This window comes from Pteropus medius, unplaced genomic scaffold (assembly GCF_902729225.1).
Source record: "Pteropus medius unplaced genomic scaffold, Ma_sr-lr_union100, whole genome shotgun sequence".
Classification (NCBI taxonomy): Eukaryota; Metazoa; Chordata; class Mammalia; order Chiroptera; family Pteropodidae; genus Pteropus; species Pteropus medius.
Genome location: NW_024349797.1, coordinates 18,632,319 through 18,645,544, shown reverse-complemented (window position 1 = coordinate 18,645,544; position 13,226 = coordinate 18,632,319). Strand labels below are relative to the sequence as shown.

Sequence of the window (13,226 nt, the reverse complement as noted above, 5' to 3'; positions counted from 1 at the left end):
CGGGTGCAGCCGCTGTGGTGCCACCTCGCGACCGCCAGGCCCGCCACGGGCCACCGCTGTCCTTCCGCTACCGTTACTAACGCATCGCTACCTCTCCTGCCGCCGCCGCCGCCGCCGCCGCACCTGCCGTCGCCACACCCGCCATCGCCACACCTGCCACCGCCGCCACTACGACCGTTACTACTTCTGCTACCAGGGCTGCTGTTCCTGCAGTGGCTTCTGCTGCTACGACAGCTGTCACCGCTGTCGCTGCCACTGCTGCCACCTCTGCGGCCACCACTAGGATTACGGCGCATCTGCTGTGATCTCTTTCACCGCGGGCTGCAGTCGGTCCTGCGGCCGCCGCTAGCAGAGAAAGAACAGAGCACGTGTAAGATCACAGAAGAAGGCGTGCAAACAGTGACCCCCCCAAAATGCTCATTCTCGACACGAATCAGGCTCACTTTAAAGCACCCTCAACACAGCAGGTTATAGGTATTAATTAGGGACAAAATAGTTTTATTTTTTAATTTTTTATTTATTTTTATTTTTTTATTATTTTATTTATTTATTTAGGTGAGGCGACCCTTGGTTGACCTCACAGATCGCAAGGACCTTGTCAGCTTAGGATCCCTTATTTATATTTTACGCCTACAGCACCTGGTCTTCCTAGGTGGTCTCCCATCCAAGTACTAACCAGGCCCCACCCTGCTCAGCTTCCGAGATCAGCCGGGATCCGCCATGTTCAGGGTAGCATGGCCCGTAGACCGGCACAAAATATTTTAAATAGTCTTATGTAATTCTAGCAAGATTGAGTGGAAAACCTGGTACAATTGTATATTGTTATAATAAACTACTTTTAGAATGCCAAAACAACAACTATCAAAAGCCTTAAAAGTGCCCTTGAATCAATAATCCCCACTCCTAGGACTAATCCAAGAGATGGGGGTGGGGGGTAGGGGAGGGTATGTTACCTGGAGCTTGATCAGCATCGATGAAAATAAAGGGACAAACATCCGAATGTGTGGCTCTCAGGGAGTGGTGACCTCAGCTGGCACGTTTCCACCGGCTGGAGTCTCACGCGGCTTCGAATAATATGGTGACAGAGTTCGTACCACCAGGAAAGATGTTTACGGTGTGTAGGTAAGAGGAAAAAATTAAGACATAAAGACTATGTACACCGTGGTTGGAGTATTATAAAACATGTATGCTCATAGACAAGGAGTAGAACAAAGCCCAGAAAAATGAAAATAATTATTGGAAGATTGGGATATTACTTTAATATTGCTGTGCTATTGTTTTTTTCAATACAAATGAAAAGGAAAAAAAAAACTCCCAACAATCTATTGATGGTTTTCTTTTCCCCCTTTGAGTATAATATAGATGTGTCTATTTAAAAGATTTCTCTTTTAAAATCTCATTTAGCACCACAACAAAGAGTATCTAACTTTTAGTTCATTTCAAATGAGTTCCTCGTAATAAATTTATTCCCATTCACCACATGTATAATTTGTGCACTTTAGGAGATTCGGTGATTATACAGGAATTCAGGGTTTTTAATAATTTCCTGAAGGGTTTTTGAAGCAGACAATGTGCTTTCCCTATTTCCCAAACAATCTGAATGATGGAAAATATCCAAAATAGCTATGCCGAGTCTTTCTTTCTTCTCCTTAATTTCACACACGTTTTTGTTGTCGCGGTTACTGTCCCTGGTCTTCAGCAGGCAGGAACCCTCCTTCCGAAGCCAAGTCATTGCAGACGAGAAATTATAGTCATCTTATCCCTAATGTGCCGCTAGATCAGAAAGGGACTTATTATCCTTCAAGACTCTGTGCACAAAGGCAGCCTCTCAGCAGGCAGACTCAATCTCCGTGGGGCAGGTAAGCGTCGAATCCGACCCAGAGGTTTCAGGGCCGTGGGGACACGGTGTTTATATCAGCCCCGACGCTAACAGATGTTTTGATTCGCATTCCATAGAGAGTTGGGAGAGACAGGGCTGGCAAGCATCTCTCAGATCGTCTCGTTCTGTCATGTCATTCCGCAGATGGGGAAACTGAGGCCCATCAGACTCACTCAAGGCCACACTGCCACTGGGTGGCTGGGCAGGGGCTGCGGCTGCACCTAAACCAATGTCCTTTCTGCCCTCTTTAAGATGTTGGTGTTTTCTTAACGGAAGAGGGAACAGGTCTTCTGACAATGTCATCTCCCTCGTTGGTGAGTTTATTTCTAACATAGTCGGTGGCCTGACAACAAAGCCATTCTGCATGAAGGACTTTGGGGGGCGCTGGCAGAGATGTCTAATTGTCTCGGGCTGTTTTTAGAAAGAAAAACCAAATCTCATTTAGTTAAACATTTAACCTTTACAAAGCAGAATGGTATAAAACAAAAACAAAATTCATCGCCCCCACCCACCCACCTCCTGAAAGAATCACTTATATTTGTCTGTATGATGCATTTCAGAAGAAGGAACAAAACAGTTTACGGTGAAAGACGCGGTCACAAAGTTACACAGTAGAAATCGTACTTTAAAATCAGCCCAAGGCTGACCGTAAGCCATGCCACTCCCTCCGGCTCTCCTCTCCTTCCAGTTCAGAAACAGAAAAGTGTGGGAACAGGCTGGGGGTGCCGCGCGGATGAAAGCTTTAGGGTCGGCCGTGGCATGGCCGACACCCGGGGCCTGCTTTCACGCCATGGTGAGTAGTTCCACAGAGATGGACTACAGTCCGTGAGGATCCTGGATGGAGGAACAGAGACCCTGCCCTGTGAACCTCACCCAGGGGATGCCCAGCCCCGGCTCTCCTGAATACCCTTTCTTCCGGGGAGGAGGGAGGATGCTTCCAAAGAAGGGGTGCTCCATCCTACAAAGGGCTGGGGTTCCCCAGCTCCTCCACAGCGAGGCAGAAAGATGGCGCCCCTTCCGATCTTATGGGCCAAACTGGGAACTTGGGGGCCCACATGCAAGAGAAAGAACACATTGAATCAGTTAATGCATAATTTAATCGTTTGATATCCCGGGAAACTGGGGTGTAAGAGCCCCAACTCTACTAGATTACTTCTGCCCTAACACCCAGCCAGCCCACAGCCCACACCCTCACACTCAGGGTGTCGAGTTCCCACGAGGGGACCACCACCACGGACCAGGCACCGGCCATCAGTGCGCGTTGCTGTCTGGTCGCTAGGATGAGACCACAGCAAGCGTCGAGGGGAAGGTGACCCGCATTCTGCAGAAGAGAGGACAGCTCAGAGGAGCCGAGTGCCCTGCCCAGGACCTCATGGCCGGACGTTCCGCAGGCCGGAAGTGAGATCTGAACATCACTCTCTGACATCTGTGAGCTCTCCTGACTCTGCCTCTTTATAAAACTCGAACCTCTTAACCAGAACTTAATCAGAAAACTCGGACCATTGGAGACCAGGGAGAGCCGATGGACACAGAGAGCGTCCAGGTAGGAGGAAGAAGCACTACAGCAGGTTCGCCATGAGGCCCAGGGTGGGGACAGATCCCATGTCCTCTCGTGTCACTTTCCGCCCTCCTTGCAGGGTTTGTAAACTGGTGGCCGCCGTGGGTTGAATGCGGGGACCTGGGCTGATTGCTTCTCCCCTCATCTTAGTTTGGGCTCCCCTAAGTAGCCCTGGGATAGGTAGTTTATTGGGGAGTTTGTCACAGGACACACATGAGGGAAGCACAGAACGGTCCCCCCAGAACCCAGGGAGCCAGTATCTACCCACCGACTGCCCTACCTCACTGGCCAAGGTGGCCCCCAGGCCATTAGCTCCCTGGTCCTCCCACTGCCCTGTGAGCGGAAAATGACCTCTGGAGGACAGAGACACCGCAAGCCATCAGCACAGGACAGAGCACGTGTCTCCTCCACGTCCCCACACGCCATCCTAGCCCACAACCCCAGCCTAGGAGCCCCGCCCGCTCAGTGAAGACCTCACGCCCTGGCCTCCAGGGCACCATCGCCTGGGTGAAGAGAGGCCCCAGGAAGTCTGCCTGCCCCTGGAAAGACCGCCATCCTCCTACCCCACCACTCAGCCTCCCCATCACCATCGCCTTGAGGTCTTGAGGACAAGCAATGCAGTGTCGCAGTGTCTCTTCCTCAGGTCTCATCAGCTGCCCCAAGGCATCTGGGGTTTCCAAGTCACCCCTCACTCTCCAGGGCGACAGTTCTGCACCCCCACCTCCGGGCCACCCAGCCCCCTTTCCACAGTCCACATCCCCTCCCACTCTCCAGCCCTGTTCCCCGCTCGATCTCACAGCACACACCGCCTCCCGCATGGACCATTCCTCAGCTGGCCGCCGGCACCGGCTCCCAGGCCCCTGCCCTCTGCTTGGCCGGCAGCCTGGGAGCTCTGCCTAGGCTGACGGACGCAGCGAGTGTCTTCACAGACACACACCGCCCTCAAGACTGGCACCGACAGGCAGATCCTGTTAATTAGGGCACCCCAGCCAATGACCTATGGCATGAATATATTAGGTGGATGTCTGGGGGTGATGTTTTCTGGCTTTTTAAACAAGCCCCTCATTAACGCCCTGCCAGGTCTCCTGCTGAAACGGTGCCAGCTCATCTCAGGGGAAAGCAGGGGCTCACCAGGGACAGGAAAGAGACAAGTGCTCCAAGCAATCCTGGCTGAAACCTGATCTCTATTGTATCCTCCTCGGGGAACCAGACCCGTCTAAGTCGTTGGGACACATCGCGATTTCCTGGCCAAAACGCGGGGGAAGTCTACGGCCGGCCATGCTACCCTGAACAAGCCCAATCCCATCTGATCTCGGATGCTAAGCAGGGTCGGGCCTGGTTAGTACTTGGATGGGAGACCACCTAGGAAGATCAGGTGCTGTAGGCATAAAAAATAGAAAATAAGGGATTGTAAGCTGACACGTTCCTTGCAATTTGTGAGGTCAATCAAGGGCTGCCTTGCCTAAAAAAAGAGGGGGGGGGGCAGGGAAGCCATTTCCCAACTCCAGGAAACATGAAATGGGTCTAGCATGCAACACTGCATAGGGACTCATCTCCCTGAGAGCGATTTCAGGTGTGAGGCTACCTATGCCATAGCAATGATGACTATGATGACAATGATGATGATGATGATAAGTTTTAATGAGCATCTATTTACTCTGTGCCACTCTGCTAGGTGTTTTCACAAAACTCGTTTCATTGAAATCTCACCATAATTCAGAAAACAATCATCATTATCCCATTTCACAGATAAAGAGCTGGGTCCTCAGAAAGGTCAAGTGTCCTGGCTAGCTGGTGGTCTTGGAGAAGCCAAGCAGGGCTGGGTCTTTGGAAGGGACCCCGTGTCAGAGTCAGCACCTTCTGCTGTCTGAGATTCTGTCTCAGGCTCTAAGAGGGTCAAATCCCCTCTCTTGGAAACTGTTGGGTCCTTGAAAGGCACAGGATGACCCCAAGGCCAGAGAGCCTCACTGACCTTCTCCCAGGCCCGCAAGATACCTTCCCAGCTTTGCCGTCCCCTGGTCCCCAAGCCCAAGTGGCCTTGGAGCACTTCGTGTGACCCACTGGCTCAGAGGTGGAACGGGCTGAGGGACAGGTGGAAAGAGGCCAGGTCAGCACAACGGGGACCACAAATCAGATCAGGAATTACATCTCGGGTGTGACTGCTGTGCCCCAGACAAAAGGGTCAGGCTCTGGGGCCTTGACGGGTTCTTGACACTTTGATTACAGGTGATAAGAGGTTCAACTATTTCCCAAACGAGTTCCATAGAAATCCGACCACATCAGACGCTCTTTGAAGCGGGGATGGTGGGGACGGGGGGCGGGGCGGGCAGTGTCTTGGCCAGACTCACACACACACGGGACCCAAACATCTTCCAGCACTGTCGACTATGAGACGCTTTCACCTGCCTCCCGCTTGCAGAAGTGCTGGCTGGCACCGATTCCCCATCTTCGAGCAGGAAGGCACCTCGGCAGGCACCTCGGTATGCCCCCACGGTATGGCCACACGGAGGGCCCCTACGGCCCTCGGTAGATCCACCGGGAGTCTGCGTCTCCACTACGGCATTCACGGAGGAGGGAAAGGAAGAGAGACCAGTGTCCGCCAGGCCCCTCCACGCTCAGGCGCCCTTCCACGTGACGTCACTTAGCCTTCGCGGCAGTCGACAGCCGTGTGAAAGTGGGCAGATGTTTTCCCTGCCCGGCACCTACACCCCAACCTTCTGGAAATGGCGCCCCGGTTTTCTTCTTCAGGCACCCTCCTCTCTCCAACTCTTTTTTTTTTTAAATAACAACTTTATGGAGACATAATCACAAAGCATGCGATTCACCCCTTTAAACTATACAATTGGACAGTTTTTAGTATATTCATAGATGTGTGCAGTCCTCACTACAATTTTCAACATTTCTTCACCGAAAAAATAAACTCTGTACCCTTTTCCTAGCATTCTCATGCCCCCAGCCCTAAGCAATCAGCAATCTACTTTCTGTCTCTATAGATTGGCCTATTCTGCACATTTCTATAAGCGCAGTCATGCAATACGTGGCTTACGTGGCTGGCTTCTTTTACTGAGCATAATTTTTGCAAGACTCTTCCACACGGTAGCAGGTATCAGTACTTCATTCCTTCTGATGGCTGAATAATATTCCATGGTACGGATGGACCACCTTCTGTTTGTCCAGCCCATCCGCCGGTGGACATTTGAATTATTTCCACCTTTTGACTGTTGTGAATGCTGCCGCTGTGAACAGGTGTGTACACGCTTTCACGTGGACATGTCTGCATTCCTCCTGAGTGCAGACCTGGGAACGCAGTTGCTGGATTCTGTGCTAATGCTGTGTTTAGCGGTTTGAGAAACTGCCAGACTGTCGTCCAAAGTGACAGCGCCATTTTACATGCCCGCCAGCAGTGTGTGGGGGTTCAGATCCTTCCCCGTAGTCAATGACACTTGTCGCTGTCTGGCCATCTCTAACTTGTCATCCACATGGGGCCCCCCAGCTATGCAGAGACTTTAGCATGGCCATCTCTCCCCTACCTGTACCTTCACCATTTAGGCAATCCGTGCCATGGGAAGCAGTGGACTTCACGCTGATGAGCAAGCCGACGGAATACCCAGGCTACGGTTTATTCTTTCCAGGCTGTGTAAGCGTTTCTGCGGGAGGAATTCTGAGACAGTGACCAGTAAGGGAAGCAGTAGAGTGGGGAAGCAGGAGCCCAGTTCTGACTTTGAACTCCTGCTTCCCCTGTAGGCTGGGGGACATACCCACAGCTCAGTCACAGCCTCCTCGCCCGTGAAATGGAATGACATTCTCACGAGCTGTCGTGGGGAGAACGTGAGACATGACACTTATGGCATCAATAGTTGGAAATAACCTCAAACGAACTCCCACCCAACCTTCAGGCCTTTCCCACCGTACCCCTGGGGCTCCCAGTTCTGTCTACTGGGACCGAACACATCGAGTTTCCTCTCTTTTCGGGCCGTATCAGCAATGCTTCTGCCTGTTTTCTCCAGAGAGGTGGACCCGTCATAGCAACCACCATATATTACTGATCACTCAGCGTCCACCAGGCTGTGCACTGGAGGTTCGCTAATGCTCATAGCAGCCCCGGGAGGGTGGGTGTAGCATCTCCTGGTTACAGATGCAGACGTGAGGCTGGGGGCCTCACAGTCTCACATCCAGCAAGGGGCAAAAACGGAACAGGAAACCAGGCCTGGCTCTGTCCCACAGCTGACCCCTTCTTTCCTCGGTCCTTGTCCACCTCTCCCTCTTCCTAGGTGGGCAAATGATGGTGCAAAGACTAATAGTCTGTCCTGGGAGCCCCACACAGGGGGAGATGGGGGTCACCGAGCAGATTGTTCCTAAGTAATCCGACAGGAAGTGCCTTTCCTTCTCCGTCCCCGGCAAGCCACCATCACCACCACTGCTCTGAGCCCACCTGGCCCAGCTGTTAACAATATCCCCGGTATCATGACAATGAGAGGCTGTCAGTTTTCAGCTGCAATGGACTCCTTTACCGCTCGGCACGAAGAGTCCATTAAGGATGGCCTCTCCTCTAAAGTGTGGCGTCCTCAGGTTAAATTCTTTATAAGCACGTGTTTATTTTTAGAGAGCCGCTGTGTGGGCTATTATTGAATGCTTAAGCAGTTCCTTAAGATGAGGGTCACCAAAGGCTTCCACTGTGGAAAAACCTCCACATAATACCACCTGCTGAACAACACTGCCAAGGGGGAAAAGAGAGTGAGAGAGAAAAGGCTTTTATTTAAGGAAGAAGGAATTTGATGGGGTGGGCAGAGGGGTGGACTCTGAAAGCATTTCTGTTGAAAGAGGCAGACTTGTATGTTTCCATTCAATGTGGAAATGGATTCTATAAAGTTTGTTTTTCTGGGTATTTTGAATGACAATAACACGGTCAGGGCACAAAGGAGGAGCTGGGACTAGGAGACGTCGGCAGGCCTTGAACACGCGGACTCACACAAAGCTGGGGGTTAATGTGAGCTCCCCAGAGCCCCTACCTATGTTATTTCGTTTCTATCTCATGCATTTAGCCGGGGGAAGATAAAACCTCGGCTCTCAGACGACTTGTGGGAGCTGGAAGGGAAGCCATGGGGCTTCCTCCGGTGTGGGGAGAGGGGACTTCGTGAGGTGCTGCTAATGACAATAATGGTTGTCCCCCGACCTTTGCGCCCGCAGTGTACAGTGCCTGGCACACGGGTGATGCTCAGTACATGCACGTTTGCTCACCCGATCAGACTGAGAACAACCCAGACCGTCTGGCCAAAGCCCGACCACGCCAATGACCTTCGATCATCTAGACTCCATGACGGTCGGGCTGCTGTAAATAAGACAGGAGTTGGCCCTGCTCAGTGTGAGGTCAGTGGTTGTTTCTCCTTTAGACTGCCCTGCCTCTCTGACCTGGGGGAGGGTCCCCGGAAGCAGCCCCTAGATGAGGCTTCCCGTGAAATAATGGTTAGGAAAGGTTATGGAGGGAGCCATGCGAGGGAGCAGTGTCTAGCAAAGTCCCACAGAGGGCAGCGCTGGCAAAATCCCTCGGGAAGGGGTGGCTGAGGACACACGTCAGAGTTACCTCAATCAGAGGCAAGAGCACGGGGTGCTTGTGCCTAAATTCCCAAATACTTCCGGCCCTTCGCGTTCACGAGCTACTTGGACCTCCACTGCCTGAGGTCAGTCCTGTAGCCAAAGGCCACTGTTGGCTCTTGGGAGTGGAAGGGCATCGGCAGCCAGTAGGTCAAGTGAAAACGGCCAAGTGATGGCAGAGGGTCCGGGTGCAGCGTGAGCAGCTTCTGCTACACTCTCCAGGCTCAGTTTCCCCATTTGAACAAGATGAGCTCTCAGATTTCTTCTAACTCTAACTTCCTCCATCTCTGCAACCTCGAGATACTATTCTGGTCCCAGCGGGCTTTCCCCAGGGTCTCAGAAAGACATGACAGCCGCCCAGAAGCAGTGCTGGTCTTCTCGTCGGCATCCAGAAGTCACGAGGAATGCAAAGCTCAGGTGATGCTCGAGCGGGAGCCCCCGCAATGGAGCGCCATGGACATGATGCCATGAGCAGCCGAGAAGCTCCTCCATCTCTCCCGCCCCAGGCCTGCTATCCCTAGTCGTCAGAGATGCAGCGTCATGGGCCAAATTCCAGCTCGTACCTCTCAGTACAGGCTTCCTTAGGCACCTATGGCTTTTACCAAGGGTCATGGGCGGGGAGGGAAGGGACGTGAGGAAATTTTCATACCAGGAAATGCTCAAGAGATATGGCCGTATCAGCCCATCTGGTGAAACAGGCCCAAGGCAGGCAGATGACAGGGTACCTAGAAACCAGAGGGCTCTGGGGGGGGTCGGAAAAACTGGAGTTGAATTCTGGCTTTGCCTTTACCAGCTGTTTGACCTTGGGCAAGTGACCGACCTCTCCGAGTCTTGTTTGCCCCATTGCCAAAACACACACAATCTTTGGGCCGTCGAGACTTAAACTGGGTGTCGTATGTGAGGTGCCCCGCACATAGTAGGTGCTTTGAAAACGCGACTGCTCGTCCACTTCTTCGTTTTGTTCACTTTTCCTCGTGCTCATTGTATTTCTTATTATCAATGCTCAAGAAATATAAGTTGAAAAGTGAATGTGTTGGAAGGATAGATGGACGGATGATGAATGGATAGCTCATTGGATGGATGATGGATAGACAGATGGTTAGTTGGGTGGTTGGATGGATAGATGGACAGATGACAAGATGAATTCTCGAGTGGGAATCAGTGCTCTGGGCCGCTCTCTGCAGGTGAAACACCTGCTCGGAATAATGATGTAACTCGTGTTTCTCACAGTCTTTTCACAATGTTGTCACATCGCTTCTCTCCCAGCAGGCTCTATGCTTCTCTCCATCTCCTCCCCCTGCCTCCAGCCAAGACTCTTACTCACCTGTGGTCACCGGGCAGCCCACTCCCTGGCACTATCCCCCATCTGTGCCCCGGGCCTGCGATATTCCAAGCCTCCCGTCCAGTGTCCACGGGCACTCAAAACTCTACCATTTCATAAATGAAGGGAGAATGCATATCCCTTCTTTAAAGTGAACAGGGTCCACGGGAGAAAGAGGACTTGAATACATTACTCACCAGGTGAACCGGGACTAGGACTGGGGCATCCTCCCTCGAACCCCATATTAATAATACGGCTGCTTTGGTAATATTAAATGGTAGAGTCTCATATTTATGTGGTGCTTTGAGGTTCAAAAGCAATTTCCAACACATCGTCCTGTCTGAGCCTCATGCAGACTAATGAAGGGAGACAGGAAATGGGATTTTAGCCGCATTTCTCAGATGAGGAAAAATCCTGGCAAGACTGGAAGAATCTGGGTTTTGAAGTGGGGCGACCTGGGTTTTAACCTCAACTCTGCTGTGTTAGCTTGTTCAGGTTACTCTACCTCGCCAAACTTCATGTCTAAAGTGGGGATGATAATTCCTAATTTCTACAACTGCCGAGAAGAAAAATGAGAAGGTGCATAGACGAGACCAGCGTAGGTACACGGTGCGTGGTAGGCGTTATTTCGTGTGGGGTTGGTTCTTCACCTCACCCCACATTCACTCACCCCTGTGCCATGGCCTCATCATGGGCAGAGTGTCTCCCCCACCCATTGACTTTGGGCTGGGCCGCGTGACTCTCTTTGGCCAGGAGTGACTTGGCTAGTTCCAAACGTAAGCCTTAAGAGACCATGTCTGGCGCCTCTGCCGTGGCCATAAGAAGCTCTGCTGGGGCGTTGCTGCCCGAGGCCCTAGGAGCAACACACATGGAGTAGATCCACCCCACTCACTGCCAGGGCCACAGTGAAGCACAGCTACCCAGCCGAGCCCAAAATAACCGATGTTTCAAACCACCACGTTTGGGGGGGTTTGTTACGTAGGCCTTTGTAGCCATAGCTAATCGATACATGTCCAATCCTGTGTGGCTCACTAGGTTTCCATCTGCACACTTACACACCCCAAACCAGACCCCTTCTCTCCCGAAGAGGATTCCAGCTCGCTTCCCCCGTCCCGCCACCCCGCACCACCACACTGGTCCCCACCTCCCCAGTCTGCGAGTTCCGAGCCAAACGCCCACATCTTGCGGACGCTGGCGGAGGGTCTCTCTCTCCGAGAAGCGCATTAACAGAAATGCCTTCCCGAGTAAGAGAAAGCAAGAAGCCAAGGTCTGCTCCTCAGGCTCTAAAAGAATCTTTTGTTGGCGATAATGCCTCCAGCGACGCCACCACTCAGCATAAGTTAGGGACAGAGGTGTACGTTTCACTGAAGCTGCCCACTTCAGTTTTCTCTTTGTCGAAAAAGAAAAAAAATAAAAGCGCTTCGTGTGTGCATTTAAGTGCATCGTTACCTTCTGAGTGCTTTATCATCATTACCGAGTCCTTTACACAATCGCAAGAAGACCTTGACTCACGGTGAATCACACGGCCTTCTGCTTTGGGGCTACTTCGACTGGCGTGGAGGCCTTTGTTCCGCGGCGTTATTGGTGCCTCTTGCGAAGGAGTTGGAGAGGAAGCTCTCCAAGTAAATAGATACACTTTCTGTTTCCATTCAAGGCTTGGAAGCTATTCCTTAACCTCTGACGATGCTGTATAAATCGTCTCTGCTCAGGAGGTCTGAAAAGGCTCAAAATGAAAAATCTTTCCTCGGGGAACTCCATTTATCTCAGTGGATTGTGGGGGAGATACGATGAGAAGGGAGGTAGTGCCAGGCGCACTCGAGATGTTTCAGAGGTCTGTTTGGTTCGGTTTGTGGAAATTGCATGGTGAGCGCGAAGGTCACCTGAATTGCATTGACTTTCTCTCACCCTTGAGGCACTTAGATATCACGACGTTACCTGGTTCCTCCTGGTCCCACTGAATGGAAAGTGCGTGAGAGTCTTGCTTGTCATTCCGGAATGGGGTCTCACTTGGCACGCCCCCGATGCTGGGTGTGCACGAATTCCGTCCTGTCCCCCCCACTGCCCAGCCTCTCACTGACCGACCCAGACGAAGGTCTCTCATCCTCTGTCATTTGCACCCCATCTGTCCCTCCTTTAACCTCGGAGTCAGGACGGAGGGCAGCAGAGCAGGGAATGAAACTGAGGCCTGAGAGGTTTACAGCTCCCAGCAGGCAGGGCTGGTACACACAGAGCCAGGCCCGGGCCCTGACCCAGGCCGCTTTCTGCTACAAGCCGAGAACCCCAAGAAATGGATTTCTCTGCTCTTTGAACAAAATGGGAAGCACACCCAGAAACAGCTCACTCATGTACCCAACTTCGATCATCTACTGTGTGTCAGGAATGACTGTACGTGCCAAACCACAGCGATCCCAAGGTCAAACCTCAGGTCTGAAAAGCAGGAATGAAGACATTTTCCTCTTGTGTCATCACGGCATGCTGGGAGACATCCTAGAAACTCACAAATGCAGACGCTATCTTGTCTGCATCCGAGAGAGCGCCCCTGTGTGTCAGGGAGGGGCAGGACAGAGGCGGGAGGGGCTGGGAAGGGAGGCTGCTGCAGGACGGGGTGCTCAGGACTGCGAGGCCCTGTTGGGCACGGCCTGGGGGCTCTTCACAGCCCTGCTAACTGTCCCCCACAGAGCCTGGAGGAGAGGAGAGTCCAAGCTTTCTGTCCCGTGTGGGTGGCGAGACAAGCCGCGGTGTTGACAGGACCAGGGAAGAGTGTGAGGGTCAAGTGATGAGCTCTGTTTGGGACCGTTAAGTTGCAGGGCTCCAGGGGACACCCACGGGGTGACTCTCAGGCCACGGTTGTGTGGGTGGAGTTTGTTTGTAAATTT

General features: G+C 52.2%; 2 pseudogenes; one reads left to right on the top strand and one right to left on the bottom strand.

The window, feature by feature from the left end:
• Positions 1–627: 627 nt before the first annotated feature.
• Positions 628–747, bottom strand: LOC120619889 (uncharacterized; annotated as a pseudogene).
• A 3,961-nt stretch (positions 748–4,708) lies between these two features.
• LOC120619877 (uncharacterized) lies at positions 4,709–4,824 on the top strand (annotated as a pseudogene).
• Positions 4,825–13,226: the final 8,402 nt, after the last annotated feature.